This window comes from Myotis davidii, unplaced genomic scaffold, assembly GCF_000327345.1.
Source record: "Myotis davidii unplaced genomic scaffold, ASM32734v1 scaffold960, whole genome shotgun sequence".
NCBI classification, from domain to species: Eukaryota; Metazoa; Chordata; class Mammalia; order Chiroptera; family Vespertilionidae; genus Myotis; species Myotis davidii.
The window spans coordinates 1,091,462-1,103,924 of NW_006293003.1; the positions used below are offsets into that span (position 1 = coordinate 1,091,462).

Consider the following 12,463-nt stretch of genomic DNA (forward strand, 5'->3'; position numbering starts at 1 on the left):
TAGAAGATTTCAGATGACTTGTATGATTCATATGATACATGTTGGTGTCTTTTTAGGAATTCTGGGTATTTTTAGTCACCTGGGAATCCAACCTGTATTTTAAAAGCATTCTTTCTGGGATGAGGGCATGTGTCAGGGCATAGGGGAGGCTGGGGGAAGGTCAATGGGGAAAAAAAGGAGACATATGTACTACTATGTGTAATACTTTAAACAATAAAATAAAATTAAAAAAAATAATAAATCTGAGTCAACATAGTAACAAACTAGCAAAGAAAAGTAAATACAGCATGGATAAGGAGAGTGGCTACATTATTTATTGCTGTTTAACATAGTCTCTAAAAACTTAAAAATAATATTTATTATCTTACAGGTTCTGTTGTTCAGAAATATGTACACATCTTGGTTAGGTTATTGAGAGTCATGATCGTTGATGAAGTTGCAATCAACTTTGATGAAGTTGAATGTCAACAACTAGGGTTGCCTTCATATGAAGGCTTGAATGAGGCTGGAGGATCCACTGCCAAGATGGTTCACTTACATGGTTGGCATGTTAAGGCTGGTTGTTGATGATAGGAATCCTCCGTTTCTCATAACATGGACCTCTCCATAGGACTGTTTGAGTGTATTTAAAACATAACAGTTTATTTCTCCTAGAGCAAGTGATCCAAAAGAAGCAAGATGGAAGATGCAACATTCTGACCTAACCTCAGGAATCACACTCCATCATTCTCATACTATCTTATTAGTTTACTCAGCTCTACTCATTTTTTGAAAAGACTACAGAAGGATGTGAATACTAGCAGATGAGGATCATTGGAGTACCTTGGTGATTGGCTACTACAGTAGCCATCAAAGGAATTATGATAACCTTGTAGGCCTACCTGTTCCAGGTATTTGGGGTATATCAGTGAATTAAATAAACAAAAATTCTTTACTTCATTGAGTTTACATTTTGGTGGAATGTAGATAAAGAAATGGGATAAAAATAACAACCTTAGCATCAGGTGCTTGCTGCATATCAGGCACTATAATTGGTACTTAACTGTACGTTATTTCTTCTAATCTTCATAAGAACCTCCAGTGGAAGCATAGCTCTATCTCACAGCTGGTAAATTGCCAAACTGAGATTCAAGCCCAGGGTCTCATTGACTCCAAAGTCTGTGTTCTTAATTACCATGCTACACCATCTCCCTCATGTGACATACCATAATTTTCTAAAACTGCAAAGGAGCCCAAGATAAAAGTGTCCATATAAGTTCCAGGTCAAGATAAGAGATCTGGATAGTAAAACCCACCAACATCTGGGAAGCACCTAACCATTTATAAAGAATTTTCATTTACCCTACCCCAACCATTCCATGAGGTTTGGGATTTCTTTTCTTTGCAGATAAGAAAATGGAGATGCAGAGACTTCCAGTAATTTATCTAACATCTGGCCTAAACCTTCCTCAGATCTGTCCAGATGTGGAAACTCAGGCAAAAGCACAGCCATAGGAAGACTTAGAGGTCAGCCCACAATCAGGCAGAAAAGCCTATCTGGCATAATGCAATTGTTCTGCTGTTATTAATACAGAATGCAAATATCATGGCTCACAAAACTCTCCCAACAGTTTCCACAGGCCAACATTGAAAGAGTAGTGAGGATGATGAAGCATGCTGAATAAATATTCCTACTTCCCATTGATTGGTATTCCTCTCTTTTAAAAATAGTCCTTTAACACCTTAATCCAGGCTTGGGCCCTCCCTAGGACAGAATCACTATAATCTGTTTTGTGGGAGAGAAAAAGGCTCTGCCATTATAAAATAATCTTTTCCACCTTGATGTTCCTGTAATAAATAACTCCACCATTACACCAGATGGTGGCCTCTTTCAAGACTTTGAGCTCCTGGAGAGCAGGGACCAAATCTCATCCATCTTCCCGTCCCCAATAACTAGTTCAATGTGTGGCATATAGTAAGTGCTCAAAATTTTTTTATTGAATTTAATTAAATCTTATTTGGCCCCAACATGTCCCAAGCACATTTTAAGGTCATTTATGAGATCAAAGGTCTAGGGGTAGATGGCAATGAGTTAATAAAATGTCTTTGACATGTTTGTAGTTAACAGTATTAAAACCCAACAAAATTCAACAAAAAACATAAGTAGATTTCTGTGTGTTCTATAAGCTTAGTGTCAATACTAAGTTATCTATAATATAAAACCCTAATATGCAAATAGACTGAACGGTGGAACAACCGAACAACCAGTTGCTGTGAAGTGCGCTGACCACCAGGGGATGCGTGCAGAACATGGTGGGTATTGGCAGCTGGTGGCAGAGCATGCAACATGGTGGACATCGGCCACGACACGATGGTGGAGCAGGTGAACAGGGGCACCAGACCAAGGTGGAGCACTGGTCACTGTCATCTGCACAAGCCTCTGGTGGTTACTGAAAATTTTTTGCTCCTGTGCGCCATGGTCTCACCCTGCACTCACACCTGCTGCCAGCGCCGCCACTCACCCACTGCTGGTGCCCAGCGCCGGCCCCAATCGCTGGGTGCTGCCAGCAGGTGCAAGCAGGGCCAGTGCAGTATGCATGTAGGACCAGTGGGAGTGGGGCTTCCAGTAGAAATGGGGTGGGGGGAGTGGAGGATGGGCTGAGATACACCCCTCTGCCCACCGCAGCCTTGCAGCCCACAGTTCCTTTCAAGGTACACAAATTCATGCACTGGGCCCCTAGTTTTTTAATAAATGCTTTATTTTAGAAAATACTAAGGTTTATAGAAAAATTGCATCAATGTACAAAGAGTTCTCATATACCCCATACACAGTTTCCCCTATTATAAACATCTTACATTAGTGTGGTATATTTGTCACAATTAACGAACCAATATTGTTACATTATTAGTAACTAAAGTCCATACTTTATTGATTTCCTTAGTTTTTATCTATTGCTCTTTTTCTGTTGCAGGATCCCATCCATGATCCCACATTACATTCATTATAATTTCCACTTGGGCTACTCTAGGCTGTGACAATTTCTCAGACTTCTCTTGTTTTTTATAGTTTTGAGAAGTACTGTTTTATAGATTGTTCCTCTTATTAGAATTTGTATGATGTTTTTCTCATGATTACACTGGGGTCATGTGTTTTTGGAAGGAAGACCAATTCTCATTATATTTATACCTAGAATTCATACTATCAACATGACTTATCACTGTTGATGTTGACCTTGATCACTTGGCTGAGGTAGTGTTTGTCAGGTTTCTCCACTGTAAAGTTTCTCTTTTTTTCCCAAAGGGGTTACTTTTAATTACTTTACTGAGGTATAATGTATATATAGCAAAATTAGTACACCTATTTCAAATATACAGTTTGATAAGAATTGATGAACCACAACAGTGATTCTCAACCAGGGGTAATTTTGTCACCTAGAAGACATTTGACAATGTCTGGAGACACTTTTGGTTGTCACATCTGAGATAAGTGGAGGTGTTACTGGCATCTAGAGAATGGATGCCAGGGACACTGCTAAATAATCTATACACAAGACAGCCCTCCTCAAGAAAGAATTATCCAGCCCAAAAATATCAATACAACAAGATTGAGAAACCTTGATGTACACTTGTATAAAAACTGTTCCCAATCAAGTCATAGCAGCACTCCAAAAGTCTTTTGTGTTTCTTTGCAGTCAATCCCACACTACCCATCCCTGGAAACTACTATTCTAATGTTTTTCTACCTAGAGTAGTTTTGCTTATTCTTGAACTTTATAATAATACTTTATTTATTGTTTTTGTCTCTAGCTTCCTTTGCTCAGCAAAATGTAGATATTCATTCCTGTTGTTTTATGTATCCATGGTTTGTCCCTTTTATTGAATAGTATTCCTTGGTATGATTATACTATACTTTATCAATGGGCAATTGGGTTGGTTTTCAGTTTGAGGATTTTAGAAACAAGAGGAAAACTATGTAGAAGCCTTTGTGTGAACATATGCTTTTAGTTCTCTTGGATGAATACCTAGGAATGGAATTGCTAGGTCATATAGTAATTATACTTTAACTCAAATGATTTATATTTTTTAAATAAAAAAGACAAAATAAATAGTTCTTTATCTCATTTTGGACTACATAGATCTCTCACTACTTTTATTTTCTCATCTCAGCTAGGAAATAAGTTTTGAGTTAAACAGGAAAGTGATGTCAGTGACATCCTCTTCCATTCTTTCCATCCCCAGGCAGAATTCCTTGGAATAGGTGATCAGACTTCATCAATTCCCTGCTCCCTTGCACTTTGTCAAGAAAAAGTTGATGTTTCTTAAGATCAGAACCAGAAACAGCTGTGTCTTTGGTTCTTTGGATAATGTGTGTTTGATTTTTTTTTAGAAGATGTTTATAGAAAATGGCCTGCACTATTGGCAGTTGTGAGAATAGATCTAAATTCTGCTTGGAATTGCTATAAATTTTTAAAACAAACCAAACCCTAACATCACAATATGGCTATGTAAGATAACTCCAAGCCAAATCCATTAGATTGGGAATGAAATATTTATTATGATCTGAATGAGACAACGACAAAGCAAGGACTTTAGATTCTCCTTAAAGTGGTACTGCCAAAACTTTGAGTGTTTGCTTTCCTACAATGAGTTGGGAATTTAAACTTTGATTTATATAGCAATTCAGTGTGACTATCAAAGAAGAAAAAGTTTACAGAATTCATGAAAGAGAAATGAAATCTTTTCAAGGTTGAAAATAAAGACTTATTTTGCTAATCAGCATTCCTAACCCATGTTTGAGGTAGAGAAAGCTATTTCTTAGATTTAAAAATTATTTATAATATACATTATCAAATAATCTTTCCCATAGAAGCTAGTAACATACTTCAAATTTTAGAAATTCATATCTAAAAATAAAATTTTGAAGAGCATTGGTGAAGTTATTAATTTTCTCAAAAAATAATTTAAATGAGGGCAATAAAGAACTCAGTGTAATGAAAGGAACAAAGACTAGAAGTTGAAAGACCTAAATTCTAGTTTTGCCTCTGTCAAAGACTAGTTAATGAAAAATATACTAGATGATCCCTAGGGTTCATTTCATCTCTAACCTTTTATGAATTCCATTGTCTGGTATTCAATACACACATAAATAAAATATATTTAAAAAATAATAGACATGCATTTGTATAAGTAACCTTTTTATCAGAGTGTTTTAACTCACTTCAAAGTAATCCTGGAGAGGGGGAGCATTAGATTAGAGGCATTTGTTAAATTATTTTCTTATATAGAGTTACATTCACCTTACAAGAATTATAACATAAAATGTCTTAATTAATTTTGTAAATTACAATCTGATGAAAATTTTGCATTGCCTTTACAACTCTATTTTCAGGTAGATTTATGCCCCCCTGGTATAAGAATAAGCATTCGTTTGACACTTTAAGGTTTACTAAGTAGTTAAGTATCATATACAAGTTAATTCTCATGAGAGACTTCTTGAAGGCAGCCTGGGTTATTTAAATGGAAAGGAATTGCTTTGGGAAGAAGGTATGTATAAATGGTGTTAACTTTAAAGGGAATACATGCCACCTTAATCTGAAACCATCATGAGAAGCTGAGGGTTTCAACTGTTGTCAGAGCAAGCTTTCAGCAGAGTACACCACTGCTGTTTTTAAGGAACAATTAAGGTCATCTCTTGGGTGTTTCCTTTTTATATAATCAGGATTACCATTTTAGCAACTAATTCATGCATCACATTACTCTTTTTATATCTGGGCTTTCAGTACTTGACACTTCTCTTCCCACACAATATCCCTGAGTGAGTTATCCTTATTCAGATGATTGTTTTCAGGTCATAAAATCATCTGCTTTTCAACTAGGCAGAAACCTATTGGAAGGGACACTTCTGAACTACTAGTATGAGCCTCAGTAACTCTCTTGATGTGAAGACTTCCATAAGACACCTAATTCACCCTAAGAACAAATGCAAATGAACAGTAAGGTCACCTGCAAATTATATTTGCCATGAAAATGGAATGTTGTTTCCTTTGACTTAGGTGATTAAAATATCATATTGAATATCACAGTGGCTTATGTTCCACATTTCAATATATATGATTTAAAAACAAAAGATGCTGTCCTTTCAAGTTTAACAAAATCCAAAAATAATAGCTGCAAGCATACGCGAATGAACCATATTTTGAAAACCATGATGTTCATAATGAGTAGAGATAGTTATTTTGTTTAAATGACCAAAATAAACAAATTGCCTTGAAAAGTGAGTTTCTACCACAATAAGAACTTACTCTTTTAAGATAAGATTATTTACTCAATTAAGAGAAGAAATGGTTTCTTTTGGCAAAAGGTTTAAATCAACAAATGTAGACACTTATTTTCTTTTGGAATAATCATCATCAGATCTCTGTAACTAATCTTGGGCAATAGTGTGTTTCCATGAGAAAAGAGTCATTAGGAAGAAATTGAGCTTTATAGAAAAAAGGCTAGAATTCCTACCAGGTATTATATTAGAGAATTAAGCTGTTTCTACAGATTTACAAATACATCTTTGGAAAAAAATTAGCTTGCTGAGGTGGAAATGCATTTGATATTATAAAAGACAGATATTAATATATTTATTTCTATCTTTCTGAGGCATTTTCCAGAGGAAAAATATTGGCTTGTCCTGCCCAGCTGTGCCATGATCCTCTTGCTTTCCTTGTCACCATCAGAGCTGCCTTCCATGTTGGTCATACTATCTCATCTTTTTTGGTTCCATTCCTCCACTGTTCAGCACCCAGACCTACCTTCCCTTTTGCTGCATATGCAACATACATTTAAATGTTTTTCCAAGTATCCATACCACTGTTGGCTTAAAAGTTTGGAACAATCTGCATTTCCCAGGGTTTTACACCTAAAAGATCCCTATCCTTTCTCCAACATTCCCCAGAATAGATAGATATTTGCATGGTAAATCTTTTTCCTTTTTTAAAATTTTATTTTTCAATTACATTTTATAATCAATGTTATTTTATATAAGTTTCAGGTGTACACATAGTGGTTAGACAATCTTATATTTTAAAAAGTGATCTCTGTAATATTTCCAGTACCCACCTGGCACTATACAACATGGTAAATCTTGATATGAGTTGGAGATTTTAGAATAAATCACTTGTGTTGGCTATTGTCTGATTACTGTACCCTGACTTTCTGAACAGAGCAAATCCAGGGACCTCCTGCTTAGACATTATCCTTACAACAGAAGGGAAACTACCCAACCACAACATACCTCCCAAAAGGAACTTTCATTTGTGTGGTTAGAGCATTTTCTTGGTAACTTAGAAGTTGGCATAAGTAGGAGCTGCCCACACCTCCAACCCATGAGCCACCACTGTAGTGCTGTAGATTATATCACTTGTGTCACATGGGAAGATCACATGTTAACTACCTCCTCATTGAGTAATCTGCATCACTCCTGGGCTATTTTTCTTGCCTTGGGTTTGAGGGTGGGAGTTTATGCAAAATAAAAAAGTATACAAACCAATCACAAAAAGAGATAATAGAAAATAAAATTCCTCCTGTCACTCGTGCAGAGATAACTAGTAACCAGAGAATAATGGGTATTCCTAAAGACATTTTCTATGGAATCCTATATAATAAAGAAGTGATATGCAAATTGACCATCACATCCTCACACAAAGATGGCCACCCTCATGTGGTCAAAGATGGAAGCCCCCATGTGGTCACAAGATGGCCAGCACAAGATGGCCAGAAGTGGAGAGCAGTTATGGGTGACCAGACCAGCAGGAGAGGGCAGTTGGGGGTGACAAGGCCGGCAGAGGTCTTTCTGGACTAAGGGGGGTGAGCGGGCGGGCAGGCAGAGTGGTTAGGGGCGATCATGCAGGCAGGCAGGTGAGCAGTTAAGAGCCAGCAGTCCTGGATTGTGAGAGGGATGTCCAACTGCCTGTTTAGGCCCAATTGGAGAGGGTGCAGGCTGGGCTGAGGGACACCCCTCCCCCAGTGCACAAATTTTTTGCACTGGGCCTCTAGTATATTATAATATGTATATTTTGTCTAACTTGTTTTTAAAAATTATTTCTAAAATTGTCAAATCTTAGGAAATAATCTCCTGGTATTTAATTATTTTTAATTCTAGCAACCCCTCAATTCAGCTAGTTTATTAAAACAGATAAATTTATATACATATTCTTTTCACAAAGAAGTTTACACCTCAGAAAATATATTATTGTAACTTAAGTCCTATCTATCTCTGCAGCAAAGCTTCACTCATACTTGCATCTCTTTGTTCAAGTTGTACTTGATAATATCACATGTGGCTAAAAAGCCTTACCAATGCCCTATACGGAAATGAAAATGAAAAAGAAATGGGAAATATGAGAAACTCTGAACATGGACATATTTCACACCCAGGCCCAGCAGAACACCTACATCTCACGCCAAATCACATGGAGACAACTCTGAGTGCAAATGATTACAGAGGAAAGAAAAACAAGGATAAAAATGAACAGTAAGACTCAAACTTTAGTTTAGTCATAGATTCATCAAAACCAAAAGCTCCCCTTTCCTAGATGCCCAGGGCTACCACACCCTTTCTCCTAGCCTGTCCTTCCTTCTTACCACTTCACCAATATGGCTTAAAAGCCTGGCTCTCCACTGCCCACCTCCCAAAGTGAAGATGGGTAATGTGGCATCAGGCCCTGTGGCTGTGCTGGCAGAGGACAGGTACTGGTGAAGTCATCAACATTAGAAATAAGATATCTGCAGCAAAACCTGCTATCTCCCTTCGCCAATATCCATTCACCCCTTTCTCCTTAGTAACAGAACTCTAATTTTTAGCTGAGCATGTTAACACCTGAAATAAACAACTGCATTTCCAGCCTTCCTAGCACCTAAATATGATCTTTCACCCTGAAATCCACAGTCCTTCAAAAGGCTTTTAAAGGTAAGTTGTGAGTAAGATGTAACCAAAGAGCTATACACAGATTTATTTGTGGAAGGGCTGAGATTGCTTCTTATGATGGAACTGACTCAATTGGGAGTTTCTTTCTGCCTACCCTCCTGGTGGCAGTGTAAAATATGAACATGATATCTGGGACTCCAGTATGCACTTTGTGTCATGAAGTAGCCTTAAGAAAGGATGCTGAAGTTATAGAAGCAAAAATGTCTGAGCCTGGGGCTTAATGACACATTGTGGGGTCACAATAACTTCCTTTGACACCTTATTTTTATATTTTCTTTATACTATATAGAGAAATAGTTCTACCTTGTTTAAGTCCTTGTCATTTCAGAGTTTTCTGTTATATTGCTAGCTGGAGAAAGAGCATTCCAGAAGAGAGGACAAGAGCAAGGGACCCAAGGCTGGAGTGTGCCTTGCAAGTTTAAGGAGAATCGAAGTGGTTGCTGTGGCTGGAACAGAGTGAACAAGTGTAAGAGTGTGAGATGTGATCAAAGCAGTACTATACGTCATTCCATGCAGAATCTTAAAGGCCTTTGGAAGGACATTGACTTTTATACTGAGAGATATTTGAAGTCATTGGAGAGTTTAGATCAGAGGGGTGGCATTACCTGTGTTTGAAGAACATCCAACTGGTTACTGTATAGAGAAAATGTAGATACAGGAGACCTGTTAAGAAGCTGTGAAATAATCCAGACAGTGGCTTGAACCAGCACAGTATCAGTGGAGGTGGTGAGAAGTGGTGAGATATTTGGTATTTTGTGAAGACAGAGCCAACAAGGTTTCCTAGTAAACGGGATGTCAGATGTGAGAAAATGTATTTCCAAAGTTTTGGACCTGAGCAATTGGAAGGAAGGCATTACTATCAATTTAAATGGGGAAGACTATAGCTAGAGCTAGTTTGCTGGTAAGGTCTAAAACTAAAATCGTCCTTGCCACTAAAATGTGCTCCTTTGCCTCTGGTGCTTATCTCACAAATTCAATACACATCTACTCAATCACTTAAGGAAAAACCCAAAGGTCACCCCTGACTCATCCCTCTCTATAACTTCTATAACATCCCATCATGTCCTCTGATTTTTACTTTCTAGGTATCTCATTTCTCTATCTGCTTCTCTCCTCCATTGCCATCCTTTATTTGAGGCCACCATCATCACTCACCTGGATTATTACAAGAGCCTCTGAACTGGTGATGAGTCCCCACCAGATTGAACCATTCATTACACTGCAGAATGAGACATCATTGTAAAACACAAAGCCCTCCATTTCCTTTTGTCCTCAGAATAAGTCGAAAGTGCTAAGTATGGATATTTTTTTAATTAGTTGTCCTGGCCTGTCTAACTCAGTTGGATGGGCGTCATCCTCTGCACCAAAGCATTGCTGGTTTGATTCCTGGTCAGGGCACATGCCTGGGTTTTAGGGTTGATCCCCAGTATGGGGCATGCAGGAGGCAGCCAATTGAAGTTTTGCTCTCCTGTTGATGTTTCTCTCTCTCTCTAAAATAAATTTAAAATCTTTAAATTTTGTTTTATTTAAATAATTTCTGACTTACAGAAAAGTTGCAAGAGTAGTATAAAAACATTTTTCCATATACTCTTCATCAAGATATCCCATTTTACTATCTCTTTCTCACCTGATGATCAATTGCAAACACAATATCCCTTTACTCCTAAATACCTCAGTGTATATTTCCTAGGAATGAGAACAACTTATGTCACTGTAATATAATTTTCATAATCCACAAAATTAACATTGCTACAAAACAATTATCTAATATACAGACTTCATTCAGATTTTTCCAAATGAACAAATTATGTCCTTTATATCAAAAAAGATAGAGATAGAGATACTGTTCCTTTAGCTGCCTTCCCACCCTCTGTCAGCTCCAATTAAGGAATGATTGCTTTGATGTTGAAGTTATGTTTTTAAAAGTCTTTATGAGAAAGAACAAAGTTGAAGGGATCACAATACCAGATATCTAGCTATATTACAAAGCCACGGTTCTCAAAACCGCTCGGTACTGACTCAAGAACAGACATATAGACCAATGGAACAAAACAGAGAACCCAGAAAATGACCCAAGCTATTACACTCAACTAATATTTGACAAATGAGGCAAGAGCATACAATAGAGTCAAGACAGTCTCTTCAATAAATGGTGTTGGAAAAATTGGACAGATACATGAAAAATAAATGAAACTAGACCACCAACTTACACCGTACACAAAAATAAACTCAAATGGACAAAGGACTTAAACGTAAGATGGGAAGCCATAAAAATGTTAGAAGAATCCATAAGCAGCAAAATAGCAGACATATGTTGTAGCAATATCTTTACAGACACAGCTCCTAGGACTATGGAAACTAAGGAGAAAATAAACAAATGGGACTACATCAAAATAAAAGGCTTTTGTACAGCAAAAGAAACCATCAACAAAACAACAAGAGAGCCCACTGCATAGAATATATTTGCCAATATTACAATATTACATTATTACAATATTAAACCCTTACCCGATAAGGGTTTAATCTTCACAATGTATAGGTAACTCATACAACTTAACAAAAGGAAGATAACCAATCCACTCAAAAAATGGGAAAAGGACCTAAATAGACACTTTTTGAAAGTGGAAATACAGACGGCCCAGAGACATATGAAAAAAATGCTCAAAGTCACTAATCCTCTGAGAGGAGCAAATGATAACAACAATGAGGTACCATCTCACCCTATCAGAATGGCTATCATCAACAAATCAACAAACAACACATGCTGGAAAGGATGTGGAGAAAAAGGAACCCTCATGCACTACTGGTGGGAATGCAGACTGGTGCAGCCACTATGGAAAACAGTTTGGAGTTTCCTCAAAAATTAAAAATGGAACTTCAATTTGACCCAGTAATCCCATTCTAGAAATCCCAAGAGATCAGAAGCACCAATCAGAAAAGATATATGCACCCCTACATTCATAGCAGCACAATTTACAATAGCTAAGATCTAGAAACAGCCTAAGTGCCCATCAGCAGATGAGAGGCTTAAAAATATTGGTGCATCTACACAATGGAATAATACACTGCGGTAAAAAAAGGGATTCTTACCATTTGTAACAGCATGGATGGAACTGGAGAGCATTATGCTAAGTGAAATAAGCGGGGGTGAGAGCATGTGCTAGACAGGGGGAGTAGGTGGGGAGAGGTCAATGGGAGAAAAAGGAGACATATGTAATACTTTAAACAATAAAGAATTTCAATGAAAAAATAAAACAAATGTAACAGAAACAAACAAAAAAGTCTTTATTGGAGTTTTAAACAAGAATCTAATGCTTCTAAGGTGAATTCTCAGTGCATATACTAATAAACAGAGAAGTAAATGAAAGAAGAGAAAAAGGAGAAAAAAAATGTCTGGAAAATTTACAGATTAAATAATTAGAATAATTCAGCATTTGGTTGCATTGTCTTATAAAGCCTAAAATAACAAGTCAGGTGAAAGAAAATGAGCTCCTTCCTCAAGGGTTTCCT

The 12,463-nt window shown here is 37.1% G+C and overlaps 1 long non-coding RNA gene across 3 annotated transcripts in view; it reads right to left on the reverse strand.

The window, feature by feature from the left end:
- Window positions 1-1,695: 1,695 nt before the first annotated feature.
- The window catches only part of LOC107183536, a 17,247-nt gene continuing 6,479 nt past the window's right edge, over window positions 1,696-12,463 (reverse strand). For 2 of the 3 annotated variants that reach the window (XR_001514328.1, XR_001514329.1), the window contains exons 3-4: window positions 9,559-9,784; window positions 9,261-9,399 (exon numbers count right to left, since the gene is read on the reverse strand). This is a non-coding gene — a long non-coding RNA (uncharacterized LOC107183536). Of the gene's footprint in view, window positions 1,766-9,260; window positions 9,400-9,558; window positions 9,785-12,463 lie in introns of those variants that run through there. The other variant, XR_001514330.1, reaches the window with a different exon arrangement.